Raw genomic sequence first — 13,515 nt, 5'->3', positions numbered from 1 at the left:
AGTCACATGAATATGAACATATATATAAACATATAATATGTATGACATGTACTTATATACTTATAAGCTTCAATTCTTGTGTCTTCCCTCATCTCTGAACCACTGAAACACCACCCATCAGCTTTTGTGTTTACTTTCCTCCATTCTTACTTGAATTCAAGACCCACAAAAGATGGAGATTTGGGATCATCTTATTCACTTGTGTGCTTTGGGGGCTAAAGTCTGGTACACAGTCAGTTTGTCACAAACGTGTGCCAGGAATGGAGGACTGGATCTTCCCACACGGTGTGGTGAAAGGCAAGTAAAATGCCACCAGAAAAACTTGCTAACCTACAAAATACAATTCACCATTTTAACAAAGTTTTGATCAAAGTAATAAAATATAAACAATTAAACAATAGGAGCAAATGTAAATAAAATAAATAGAAATGACTTGCATACCTATAAAACAGATGGCTTAGTCAGGAGGGTTTAAAAACTTAGGAAACATACTGAAAGCTCAGAAATATTCCAAGCACACCATTCCCCCAGGTTTGTGGACTAAATGAGGTATAGTATCTGGTCCAAGGTGATAAATCTAAACGATGGGATGTTTAAGGACAGGCAGATGACAGGTCTGGGGGAGCTTCATGAGACAGAGAGGAGGGAAACGGAAAGAGAAGGCTCCGTGGGGTGAAGCACAATCTAGGAAATGACAGAGATCAGGTTTTCAGTCCTTTTGACCTAAGCAAGAGGACAAAAATCAAAGTATACCCTGTTGATGAATGGCTGACAGACAATCCCTTGGGTAGCCCTATATGCACACTGAAAGATTAGTCATTTCCTAACTATGACACCATGAAATGCAACAGAGGAGACCAAGACAGGGAAATTAACCCATTTGGTGATTGGGATTTTCCCAGGGAGAGAACAAATAAAACAATAGAAATAAAAAGCAAAGCCCCAAGCAAAAAGAAACACTATTAACTGACCCCACAGAGAGTTGGTCTGGGCTGCATATGTGTGAGTCTAGTTGTGTCTTGCTGAAGCAGGAGGAGCAGGTGACACACTGGGACTGGTTGCTCAGTTCCCTGGGGTCTGCACTTTGATGAAAGAGTGTAGTTCCCAGAGAGGCTGGATCCATGTCTGATCTGAGCACATAACTGGGATGGAACACTCCTGAGAGCCCGTCCCATGACTCAGAGAAGGTTGGCCAAACATGATGCACAGCAGTAGAAAACCAGTTAAACAGATAAATATATATTTAAAATAACTACAGTGCCAGGTTTCAGAAAGAATATAACAACCACTTTTACAAACAGTAAAATAAAAAAATAAGTACACTGTATACTTTTCACAAAATAATGATAAAAGTTAAAAAAGAATATCTAATTAAAAATCAATTCATACTATGAATACAAATTTGTGACTCTTTGAACAATAGCAAGTACTTAACTAAGAAATATTAAAGTAGAATTGTCAGCATATAGATTTATAATATAGTCACTTTAATTAAAACCAATGAGACAAATAGTTCTTAAACAGGCTGTATAGAAAGACAAAGCCAATGTCTATATGGTTGGGTTTAATTGATCAATGCAAATTAAAGATTAAAGATTAAATTTGACAAAGCACATAGCACCAATATATGTGGATTTTTGAAAGGAAGGAGGGAATCTTGAAAGAAACACAGAATCCCGATGGACACTTACTTTTCTCCTGAGCCCTGTCAACACTTGAGCAGATTTTAATCTCACAAACATCAGGGAAGCTAAGACACTTAGGCCACCTCCCCAGGGACACAAATAACAATGGCTCATCAATGTCTCTTTCTCCACAGTCTGGGAGGTGCAGCCCAATGAGACATCTTGATCCATACAAACAAGGACGTAAGTTTAGTTCTCTGATGGCAATTCCTAGTTGTCACCTTGACTACATCGGTAATTCACTAAAACCGAGAACAACAGGTACACCTGTGATAAATTTTTTTTCTTAATTAAATCATCTGAAGTGAGAAGACCCACTTCTAATCTAGATCTTTGAGGTGGGAACACTCACCTTTAATCTGGGCCACATCTTCTGCTGGCCACCTAGATAAAGGACATGGAAGGAGCAAAATCGAGTTTTTTTTTCCCCTTTTTTCCCTACTTCACCTTACCCTAGCTAGCAAGTTCACTCCTTCACTGGCATTAGAGTCTAATTGTTCAGGATTCTGACATATACTAAAAACCAGCTTAGATATCTAGCCTCATGGACTGAACAAACTACTGGACTCTTGGACCTTCTGCTGTTCCTAGCCAGCAACTGTTGGCGTAGCAGGACCACAGCCACTAAGTCACTCTAACAAATCCCTTTCTATATATATATATATAGAGAGAGATAAATTACATGAGTTCTGTTACTCTAGAGTAACTAATACAAGTATATAAGTAAGTAAAAGCAAAAGGAGAACTCAAGATAAGTTAGAAAAGCAAAGATTAGAAGGAAGAAGTGCAAAGAACTTGTTCACAGTTTATAGAAGGCAGCCATTAGACTCACCCAAGTCCAGTTAACACCTCACAGAGGACAGCCATTAGACTCACTCAAATCCAGTTCACAACTCACAGGAGACGGCCACTAGACTCACTAAAATGAAAGTCAAATGATATAGAATTCCCCCCGTATGCTGTGAATATATTTTATTACCATTTGTTAATAAAAAAGCTACTTTGGCCTATGGCAGGGCAGAATATAGGAAGACAGGAAATTCAGGCAGAGATTGAAGAGAAAAGAAAGCAAAGTCAGGCAGATACAATATAGCTGCTGAAGGAGAAAGATGCCAGAACCTTACTAGTAAGCCACAGCCTCATGGCGATACACAGATTAATAGAAATGGGTTAATTTAAGATGTAAGAGCTAGCTAGGAATATGCCTGAGTAGTTGGTCAAGCAGTGTTGTAATTAAGATAGCTTTTGTGTGATTATTCGGGTCTGGGTGGACATAAAATGAAACCGCAGTCTCTGTTTATAGTCAAATAACATAGTAAAGACATTGTTTAGAAAACAAAGATAACTGACTGATTTGACATGCTTTTGTGCAAAGGATTTGGGTCACAGAGGAATAAAATAACCTATAAGAAAGTAAAATTGCTATCTTCAGTTTAAATATTTATTTATGCTCATCCGTTTCATTATAAAATAGTTGAAAATTAATGCATGGGAATTACATTATTGAACAGCCTGTTTGAACATTATAATCATTAAATTTAAGATATTATTAATATTATACTTGTAAGGAACTAAACCAGCAGGAATATGCATTCCAAATGGTTGTCTTTCCTTCTCTGTATCCTCATCCCCACTCCAAGCAGAATGCTTACAATGAAAAAATAAGGATAACAAAGTTTTTTGTAGATTTGTTTATTCATATATTTTCTGTATATTGGTATTTTGCATTCATGTATGTCTGCACACCAGAAGAGGGCATTGGATTCCATGGGACTACAGTTATAAATGTTGTGAACTGCCATGTGGGTGCTGGGAATTGTACCTAGGGCTGCTAGTAGAACAGCCCATGCTCGTAACCAATGAACCATCTCTCTGTTTCCAATTTTAATGGTTTTTAATCTTCATTCATTGTGTGAGCTTTTTAAAATTTGCAGGATGGTGTCATAAACACTGCGATAGAGACAGCCAAAGGTGTACTCAATTGGAAAAGGAGTGGATTAAAGAAGGGTTGTCTTCACGCACTCTGCCTGGGAACTATATGGGGGAAAATATCCCATAGAGAATGGACCCCATGTCAGAGCTGGAAGACCAATTAGTCAGACAGAAAGAGCCACAGCTCCCCAGTCACAGACAGCAGAAAGAGTGTACATGATTATAAAAATAAAAAAAAAAAGTCACAAAGCACATGGCATAGCTGAAAAGATGAGAAAGCCTAACTTAGAAGCTCAGGGTAAGGTCCCTAAACCTAAATCTTCTTCTTAAAAGAGCTGAAGAGACTGTTTAAATCTCCATGTTGTTTGATCACCTGTGAAAGGAGGGAATACTCACCCTATCCACCATGTAGATTTGCTGTAAGAACTCTGGCGGAAAGGCTTTGGGAAGGACTTTGTAAATTCCAACTCATATACAAATGATGCCGTCATTTTAATCTAGTCTCTTTCTGTATCCAAAGCCACTGGCTCACATCCCCCCACCACCAACTGACAGAAAATAAGTCATTAGAAAGAGACACTGTATTCATGTTTCTACATAGTTAAAAAATTTATACTACTCTTTGTATTAGCAGCCAGGCAAAAGCACTGGACTCAAACACATCTTCACTTTGACTACAACAAAATGTATTTCCCTTCTTCACTCAACTGGACAATTTCCCCAATGCACAGCACTCATGTGATTTATCACCCAAATTTTTCTATTTTTCCAAATAATACAAAAACCCAAGTCCCAGATTAAACATTTACAGCACAAATTTGCATATGTCTCTAGACTCCCTGTAGCTGCTTTTATAGATACATAAAAATAGCAACCCTACTTTCCACAAATGAATTCCCTGACTTTAGTGACAACATGCAGTTAGGTACATGCATGTATACAAACACATTCGTGTCATCTTGCAAAACTGAGCCTATGCCACTAGGTCATCAGCACACGTTCAACATGTACAAGGCCGATGCATTCATGGGTACCAGTAGGCAAATTTGTCTTTGTTCCATGCCCTACACAGTTGGGTCCCTTGGACAGTGTATTCCCTGCACTCTGTTGACATTTGTCTGTCACTATCAGACTGCAAGAAGTATGACCTAAAACTTCCTAGATGGAGACGTCCATAAGGGCTCAGACACTGGCTGTTCACTGTGTCTCAGTCCTCTGTCACTTGTGGTTGACACTCTTCCAAAAAATGTTGAATGAATTTTCATGACTAACTAGAAATATAAACCACTTGTGATGAAAGACAATACATTCCCTTTTCTACAGAAAAGATCAGTGGAAATCTAGACTTGGAACACAAATTGAACTTTACAGGGCTTTTGATTTTGTTGTTTTTAATCTGTGTCAATTTATAGACTGAACAAAAGCAAGCACTACCCCTTCCCACTTCAGAATTAGCTGAAAAAGCCTGCTTCTTTTCCCCAAGAGGAACCGCAAAGTCAGCAGTGAGCTTTCTATGAGGTTGCCAGAAGCCAGAATTCCAAGACATCATTCTAGGTCTTTTTGAGTAAAACAGAAAGACACAATGGTGTCTGCAACACCACTTGTAAACACCGGCAGCTGGAGGACCCCTTCCAGCTCTAGATGCACGGCACACTTTTGATGTTAGTAAATTTGGAGAAAAGGCTTGGATGTTTCAAATTTACACTTTAGTTGAGGTAATTCTGACTCAAAATAATTGCAGACACTAAGTGCAGGCCTTCAAGATGAAGCATTTATATCTTACTAAGGTTTGACCCCATTATTCTCTTCATCAATCAATTTTAAAACAAATACATTTTTATAAGTCATTTATTCATTCTTTCAACAAATGACCATTAATTAAATGAATAGTATATATTAACAAGAATATTAGTCAAAATAGGCTTGAATTTAAATCCTGATTTTACATTTAAATAAGGGATATTGTACAAAAGCATTGCCTCTCATTATAGACGACAACAGCAAGACAATATACATCAAAGTAAGGTCCCGTGTCCCTATGGAAAGTGGGCCCCGTGGTGCTGCGTGAGCACATCCGCTAGTCAGTGGCGACAGAGTCCTCTGCATTCTCCTATGCTCAAATATTAAGTCTAGACTACACTTAGGAAGAAACGGCAATGTGTAGGAAGCCAGCCTATTTAACTTGAAATCAACTAACCTATGACCTGTGTACATGGTTCTTTTATAAAGAGGTAAGATAAAAATAAAAAAGAAAAGAAAAAATTGTGACTATGTTGAATTTCAAGAAGCCATTTCAAGGCAGAAAAGATCATCACAGCCAGATATAGCCTTGACTGTCTGCAGACTGCACTCTGCTGAGGAACAATCACACTGAAAAGCCAGAGCTGGTATTTCAGTGTACACATACACTCAAGATTGGTGTTATTTACTAATAAACAGCACCATGACAGCAATTTTCAAATCAGAGCATGTCCTGTCAGTCAAATCAGAGAGGTGGGACATCCTCCCACAGTGAGGGCCCTTTGGGCTGCATGTGGCAGTACGCCAGGTCAATTACTGTGCGGATGGAAGAAACATGGAGACAGATTGACTTAATTCAGAACAGGAGGATCAGGAAAATGGAAACCTAGGGACACATTAGCACAATGACCAATTACTAAAAGTGTGGCTTTTGCTAGAGCTCGGAATGTATTTATATTGAGTATTTCTATCTGAAAGGATGGTTATTTATTAGCGAGATGGGCTTGCAGGGCATTGGAAATTAGCATTTGTATATTTGTTTCTGGAGAAAACTATTTCTCACAGGAAAATTAAGATTCTGTAATTTGCATCTCTCCTTGGTAACTTGGAGATACATCAATTAGTATTTGGAGAACTGACAGACAATCATTCATAATTGCTGCATCACTGATATGTCAATTTGTTTCTATGTTTCTACATCAAAATTATGTCAATCTTAAGCAACCCTGGGCATCACCCGCCTGGCCATCACTCTCCTGGCCATTGCTCCCCTGACCATCATACCTATAGTTTCTTTGTAAAGGGAACACAGGGAACATTACAGGGGGGAAGAGGGCTCACATCTCAGAACACCTAAACCCAGGGCTCATTTCTTTTGCATTTCTTTGTTTTTCTGTTATTTTCTGGGAATTTGGTAGAAGAGTCACATCAAACAAAAAATTTATTGGCAAAAAATACAGACTTCTTGGATCATAATCAATTGCCTATAAACCAGATTCTGGGAGTCCTATGACACCCAAAGATAATCCAGGTCAGCACATATGTGGGAGAAAATGCTGGGTACCAAAACTGAATTCTGAAACAATAACAAATACAATGGTGATTAACAAACTCCAAATAAATAGTCAACAACTATTTTTATAGAGGACAGATTTTGAAGATGCAAGTTAAAACTAAACGATCAGAAATACTACTATAATAATTTTTATACCTAAAAATTATTATTCAGAAACAATCTGTAAACAATTTACATATATTCTAGGACAGCATTAATGTTTGTTACAACCACAACAACATACAGAGGCAGACACAGTCTTGAAAAGAAGCCCCAACAGAAAGAATATGAATCCAGTTTCCTCTGGCCAATAATTCATTCAAAAAATAAACACATTTTATTGATTTTTAGACATCGCTTATATATATAAGATATTGCACAAAAATTAAAATATGCCAAATTAGTCAGAAACTGAAGAACAAAGCACTAAAGTAAGACTCAGTAATAAGTTCCATAAAATTAGGAATGAGAGGAAAGATCCCTACAAGTTCAGGACATGGCTATCCAGATGCTTGTCCTGCCTGCCATCCATGGTATGTGGGAAGCAGTGTCAAATGATGGAGGACTTAATTTCATTGATTAAATAAAGAAACTGCCTTAGCCCTTTAATAGGACAGAAAATTAGGTAGGCAGAGTAGACAGAACAGAATGTTGGGAGAAAGAATTCGAGTCAGTGAGTCGCCATGATTCTCCCACTCCAGACAGACGCAGGTTAAGATCTTTCCTGGTAAACCAGCTCATGGTGCTACACAGAATATTAGAAATGGGTTAGATCAATATGTGAGAGCTAGCCAATAAGAGGCTGGAACTAATGGGCCAGGCAGTGTTTAAAAGAATATAGTTTCCGTGTAATTATTTCGGGTATAAAGCTAGCCGGGTGGCGGGATGCAGCCCCACCGCTGCTCCTATTTACAACAGAGTAGCCATGCGGGCGGCCGGGGGCCGGGAGCCAGTAATGCAGCCTGCAGCCGCTTCCTACAGCAGAGTGGCGCCCAATGTGGGGCCCAAACCCAAGACCCTGAGATTAAGAGTCTCATGCTCTACCGATATAGATATAAATAATTTGCATTGGTATGGATTTTAAGGTCAATTTTGTTATATGTATATGTATTTCTGATCTTGATTAAGGTATTATGATTGTGTAGCTCATTTTTAAAATGTAATATATAATTTAAAAATATAGGTTGTTGATGAATAATCATTGATAATAGTCAAGCTTATAGTCATGTTAGTTAGATTTTCTAGATGTGCATAGATATAATTCAGACAGGCATTCTTCATATCTTTCAAAGATTACAAAATATGACATTTTAAATATTTTAATAACTTAGGGTTTTTCATGACAACAAGACACGTCTGCTCCTGGCAGCACCAATCTACTTCAAAAGGAAGATGGGCATCAAAAGGGCTCCTTATCGAGTTTGATAGCCATTTGGGCAAGAAACTGCTCTTGCCTGGACTGTTGCATAAACTGAACACAAAGAACCCTCAGAGAGGACTACTAAACTTGCCTAAAGGTGAGATGGTCTTTCGGGGTTCCTGGTTCATGAAAGAGTCTGCGAGACATTCTGCAGGACAGAGCAAAAAGTGACTGAACTGTCTTTAAATTTTCCTGCTTCATGGAAATGTCTGCTGGATACTATGGGCCTGTAGGCTGAAGATGGATGCCCCAACGGTACAAAAGAACTTTGGGTGACTGTCCAGGCAGCAAGATGTCTCTGACATTTCTAGAGCTTTGAACTTCTTGTTTGCTTAGGTAATATTATATCCTTCTGGAGTCTTTGATGGAGTTAAAGAATGGTTAGCTATAGTTATAGTTTTCCTTAGTTATAATAAAAGATAAAATAGATATATTGTAACTATAATTCTTGCTTGATAACTGTTTTGTTATATGTAATCTTACTATGTTAAAATGAAAGCCTTTCTTTTTTGTTTAAACAGAAAAAGGGGAAATGATGGAGGAGTTAATTTCATTGATTAAATAAAGAAACTGCCTTAGCCCTTTAATAGGACAGAAAATTAGGTAGGCGGAGTAGACAGAACAGAATGCTGGGAGAAAGAAGCCGAGTCAGGCAGTCGCCATGATTCTCCCACTCCAGACAGACGCAGGTTAAGATCTTTCCTGGTAAACCAGCTCATGGTGCTACACAGAATATTAGAAATGGGTTAGATCAATATGTGAGAGCTAGCCAATAAGAGGCTGGAACTAATGGGCCAGGCAGTGTTTAAACGAATACAGTTTCTGTGTAATTATTTCGGGTATAAAGCTAGCCGGGTGGCGGGATGCAGCCCCACCGCTGCTCCTATTTACAACAGAGTAGCCGTGCAGGCAGCCGGGGGCCGGGAGCCAGGAATGCAGCCTGCAGCCGCTTCCTACAGCAGTCAAACATCTGTCAAGACAGGCATGTGTCACACACAGCAGAAATAGAAACCACTGACACCACACAGTTTCTCATGTACCCTTAGCACATGCATGGGTGTTGGGGGCTTTGCCTGCCTCAGACCCTTTGCCTGCTTAAGTGAAATGAGCAAAACACCTGTGCCTTTAGCTGTTCTGAGCATGAGACCCTGATGGCAGGGGAGTGGGTTCTGATGAAGCCTGCAGCTGAAAGATCCCAAGATCTGGGATGTGGCTATCAGTTAAGGATCCCTATATAAGCTTCCCTGGAGCACAATAAAGTCGGCATTCTTGTGTCAAGGATAACCCGTGTGTGCTTTTAAGTCTACACCTTAGTTCGAGGCTTGTACCTACTGCCCCATAAGGCATTGCTCCTCCCCATCTTCAACGTGAGACGAACCCGGGTTTACCTAATCCCTTTTCCCAGTGCCCAGAGTGATGCGATAAACTCCTTAAATGAGGGTAACCTAGCTCTGCTGGAAGGTTAACCCCCACTACCTGAGCGGCTGCCTCCTCTCATTGCCTTTGCTCAGTGCATACTCACACAGTACAGAAAATGCCCCCCCACCCACACAGCAGGGAAGCTGCTTATACCCCCCTCCCTCTCTCATCTCAAGCCCAGAGCCCAACCTTTTCCTGCTCTTTTAGGCATCTCTTTCCTAGTTCATTCTATCTGCACTAGCAGTATACAAAGAGTTTCCTTTTGTTTTCATGTTGTTTGGTATTATTTCCACTTGTATTTGTTTGCCTTCCAAGTTTGTACTTTCTGTGAATGTCATGTGACTTCTATGTCAGAATATGTATCAAAAAAATGTTGACAAGAAAAAAAATAATTTTATAGATATTTAAAGAGTAGGTGCACATGAAATAGGTGCTACATAGTTGATCAATAACCTTGAAAGAACAGACACTCATAAAATAACCTGCACCGAATATAATCATCTCAGACTTCTGCACAAGCAACACTGTTACACACTGAATATAATCACCTACACACTACTTCACAAGCAACACTGTTACACACTGAATATAATCACCTACACACTACTTCACAAGCAACACTGTTACACACTGAATATAATCACCTACACACTAGTGCACAAGCAACACTGTTATACACTGAATATAATCACCTACACACTAGTGCACAAGCAACACTGTTACACACTGAATATAATCACCTACACACTACTGCACAAGCAACAGTGTTACACACGGAATATAATCACCTACACACTATTGCACAAGCAACAATGGGGTATAAACTCCCATCCTTTAGGAACCTGGGAATACTAAAAATATAGAACTAAACTGTGAGTCTAAGTTATTCGAATGACAAAGGAAAGGATGAATATATTACCTCACTGACAATAGAATGTATCTTGATGAACTAGGCATGGTGGCACAAGCCTGACCTTGATACTAAGGAGCAGGAGACAGAAAGAGGCATTTGAAACTGCCTGAGACTACAGCAAGGCTCTGTCCCAAAATAGAACTTATCTTCTTTGCACAATATCAGGGAATAGAGAAGCCTGGCCAGAATGGATACACTTGCACACAGAGGCTTTATAGACTTCAGTACTTCAGGGACTTTGTTGCCATTTATTTCCCTTCTCTTGTATTCGCTTTTTATTTATGTGCGAATGGTTTGCCAACTTAGGTCAGATCCACCTTACAGTCTGGATGAACCCTGAATTCCGGTGCTGGGCCTGTGATGAAGTTGAGATGTTTGCCATGTAGCTATCAACTGTTGGCAACAGAGTTTGCTCTGTTTTCCAGGAAAGGCAAGAAAATAAGTCACCTTCCAAGGCAGCCATGGAATAGTTAATTTACTCCTTTCCCATAGTTAGCCCAATTTTAACTGTGTTTAATGTAGGGGTCATATTAACCTTCTTATACATGAAGAAAACAATGTAGGTTATAATTACATTCATGGTATTGTAATACAGAGAAAAGACCTTACATAATACGTCTATTACTTAAAGGTAATTAATGTCAGGTGACACTGAAATAATTAACTTTGAATTAATCACATATTGTGTCCCTTTGTTCCCCTCAACTTTTGAGATAAGCTTAATAAGTATAACCTGCCAGAGGAAACATGAATAGTGAAGAGGATTCTAAAATTTTCTTCTCAGAACCAGTAATGGGAGAAACAACAGATGTGGGCAATTAGCAAATGAATATGGGGCTTGAAGACTGAGAGACTGAAGATATATAACAGATGAGCCAGTTCAGAGCTGTTATTAAAGGTTACAAGTTTAAACAGAATTTAAGAGCCACTATATTGTCCATCCATCAGTATAAATAACTTTCATGGCACATAAGTTACAAGGGCTATTAAGTGAACATAATTCAAAGAATGGAAAGTTTAAAAAGTTAAATTGAAACATAAAGCTATACCACATAAAAACATATCCAGTTTTGGGCATACGATTAGACCAAGGGAAAACAGATCATTTAAAAAACACTATTACTTACATTAAAGTGATGTACCTTTAATTGAACAGAAGCACATAAGTGTCTAATTTAAATGTATAAAATATACCAGATTAAAATGTGCTCATTAAAGCACTGATGAGGAAGCCATCGCTTGCCCTGATCCTAACACCACTGGCACATGCAATAATTGGCATCTTCTGAAAGATTTGCCAGTCCTTCATTTATTTGAGCTAATGATGAAACAGTTCCCATTTGCATCTACCGAGGAGCTTACTATTGCAACATTGCTCAGGACTACTGATTCTCAACATGGCAAATGCAAAGTATATGCCAATCAAAGCAACTGACACTGGATTTTACTAGGGAAATTTTAGGTTTTGTGAGCATGGTATGCATCATTAAAGGATTTCACTATCTGATTCAGAGAACTACAATGAACCAAAAGTACAAAAGAAGCTGGAACAGAAACATTGCAAACCCACTCTCCTCTTTGCTGAAATGTATGGACCATGTACAGGAGACCTGCCCTGGTAGCATTTGCTAAAGATACAAGGATCACTAAGACTTTCTCACGTCACTACTGATTTTATCAAAGATGAAACAAACACTGTATCCAGAGAGTTCTTCACATTACTGACACAAAGATTTGTAAAGTTCTCAACTAATTTGTTGTTTACAAGATCTGCAATTGAACAAGGCAGGAAGGACTTCTTCCACATAAAAGAGGAGATAAATGAAGTCCAGAGAACTCAATGGCCTTCCCAAAGTCACATTTAGTTCTTAACAGAGAGAAAACAGAGCCCATACTATCCTTGACTTCATGACTTCTTACATTCAAGTTATTTCAACACAACCCAGAGAGACACATTAATGCTATTGTCAATTTCCTTTGGAAGGTTGCCTGTTCTCCCAGTTTAAGATGCAAAACATTTTCATTTAAAATGTATTGTCAGCAACTCCAATAAACCCAACAGATTTTCATCAAGTCTTTTTTGGAAAAATAAATAAAAAGCAGAAAGTTTTGCTACTGGTGATTTCTCTAATATTATAAAACTTTGTTTATAGTACTTCAAACATAATGTCTTTGGACAAACTGAGATGCTTATATAACTTTGAGTTTATTTAATCTTCATTATTAACCATTAGTTTCTACACACTTGCAAAGATGAATAAAACCAAAGTCCTCTTTCTGAGGTGGAAAGGTAGAAGAGAACTAACAATTTGATGGCATATTTATTTTTTGAAAGAGTAATATTATTTTACCAAGAAGAAGAAGGATGGTAATATTAAACTTGCTTCACTCATTTGAGAGGAGATAATGTTTTATTTGCTAGGTCTTAGCAATACCTAAACCAAGAAGGTAGGTAGTTAAGGTTACTCAGAAGAACAAAATAATATAAAGTACAGAATAGGAGCCATGTCTAGAGATGGAGAGATGGCCCAGAAGAGTACTGGCTGCTCTTACAGAGTTCCTGACTTCAATTCCTAGCACCCACATGATAGCTCACAGTCATCTATAATAAGATGTGGTATCTTCTTCTGCCCTGCAGGCATGCATGCGGACAGAACACTACACATAATAAATAAATAAATGCTGAAGAATAACTGTGAGTAACAGGGAGTCAAAGGATTTACAATGCATCATTACACTAAGATCAGTCTTTCTGTAGCATGGACCTGCTTTGGTTGGACTTGTAGCACCAGGAGCTAACACAGGATTTGTTTTCAAGTGTTCTGGTAATGGAGAACCAAATAGGAAGAGT

At 38.5% G+C, this 13,515-nt stretch overlaps 1 protein-coding gene across 2 annotated transcripts in view; it reads right to left on the bottom strand.

Annotated features, from left to right (window-relative positions):
* Positions 1-13,515, bottom strand: part of Prkn (parkin RBR E3 ubiquitin protein ligase) — a 1,199,352-nt gene that overhangs the window by 1,029,371 nt on the left and 156,466 nt on the right. The window lies entirely within an intron of this gene.

Source organism: Chionomys nivalis, chromosome 2 (genome assembly GCF_950005125.1).
Source record: "Chionomys nivalis chromosome 2, mChiNiv1.1, whole genome shotgun sequence".
In the NCBI taxonomy this organism is placed as follows: domain Eukaryota; kingdom Metazoa; phylum Chordata; class Mammalia; order Rodentia; family Cricetidae; genus Chionomys; species Chionomys nivalis.
This window is presented reverse-complemented; position numbering and strand designations above follow the sequence as displayed.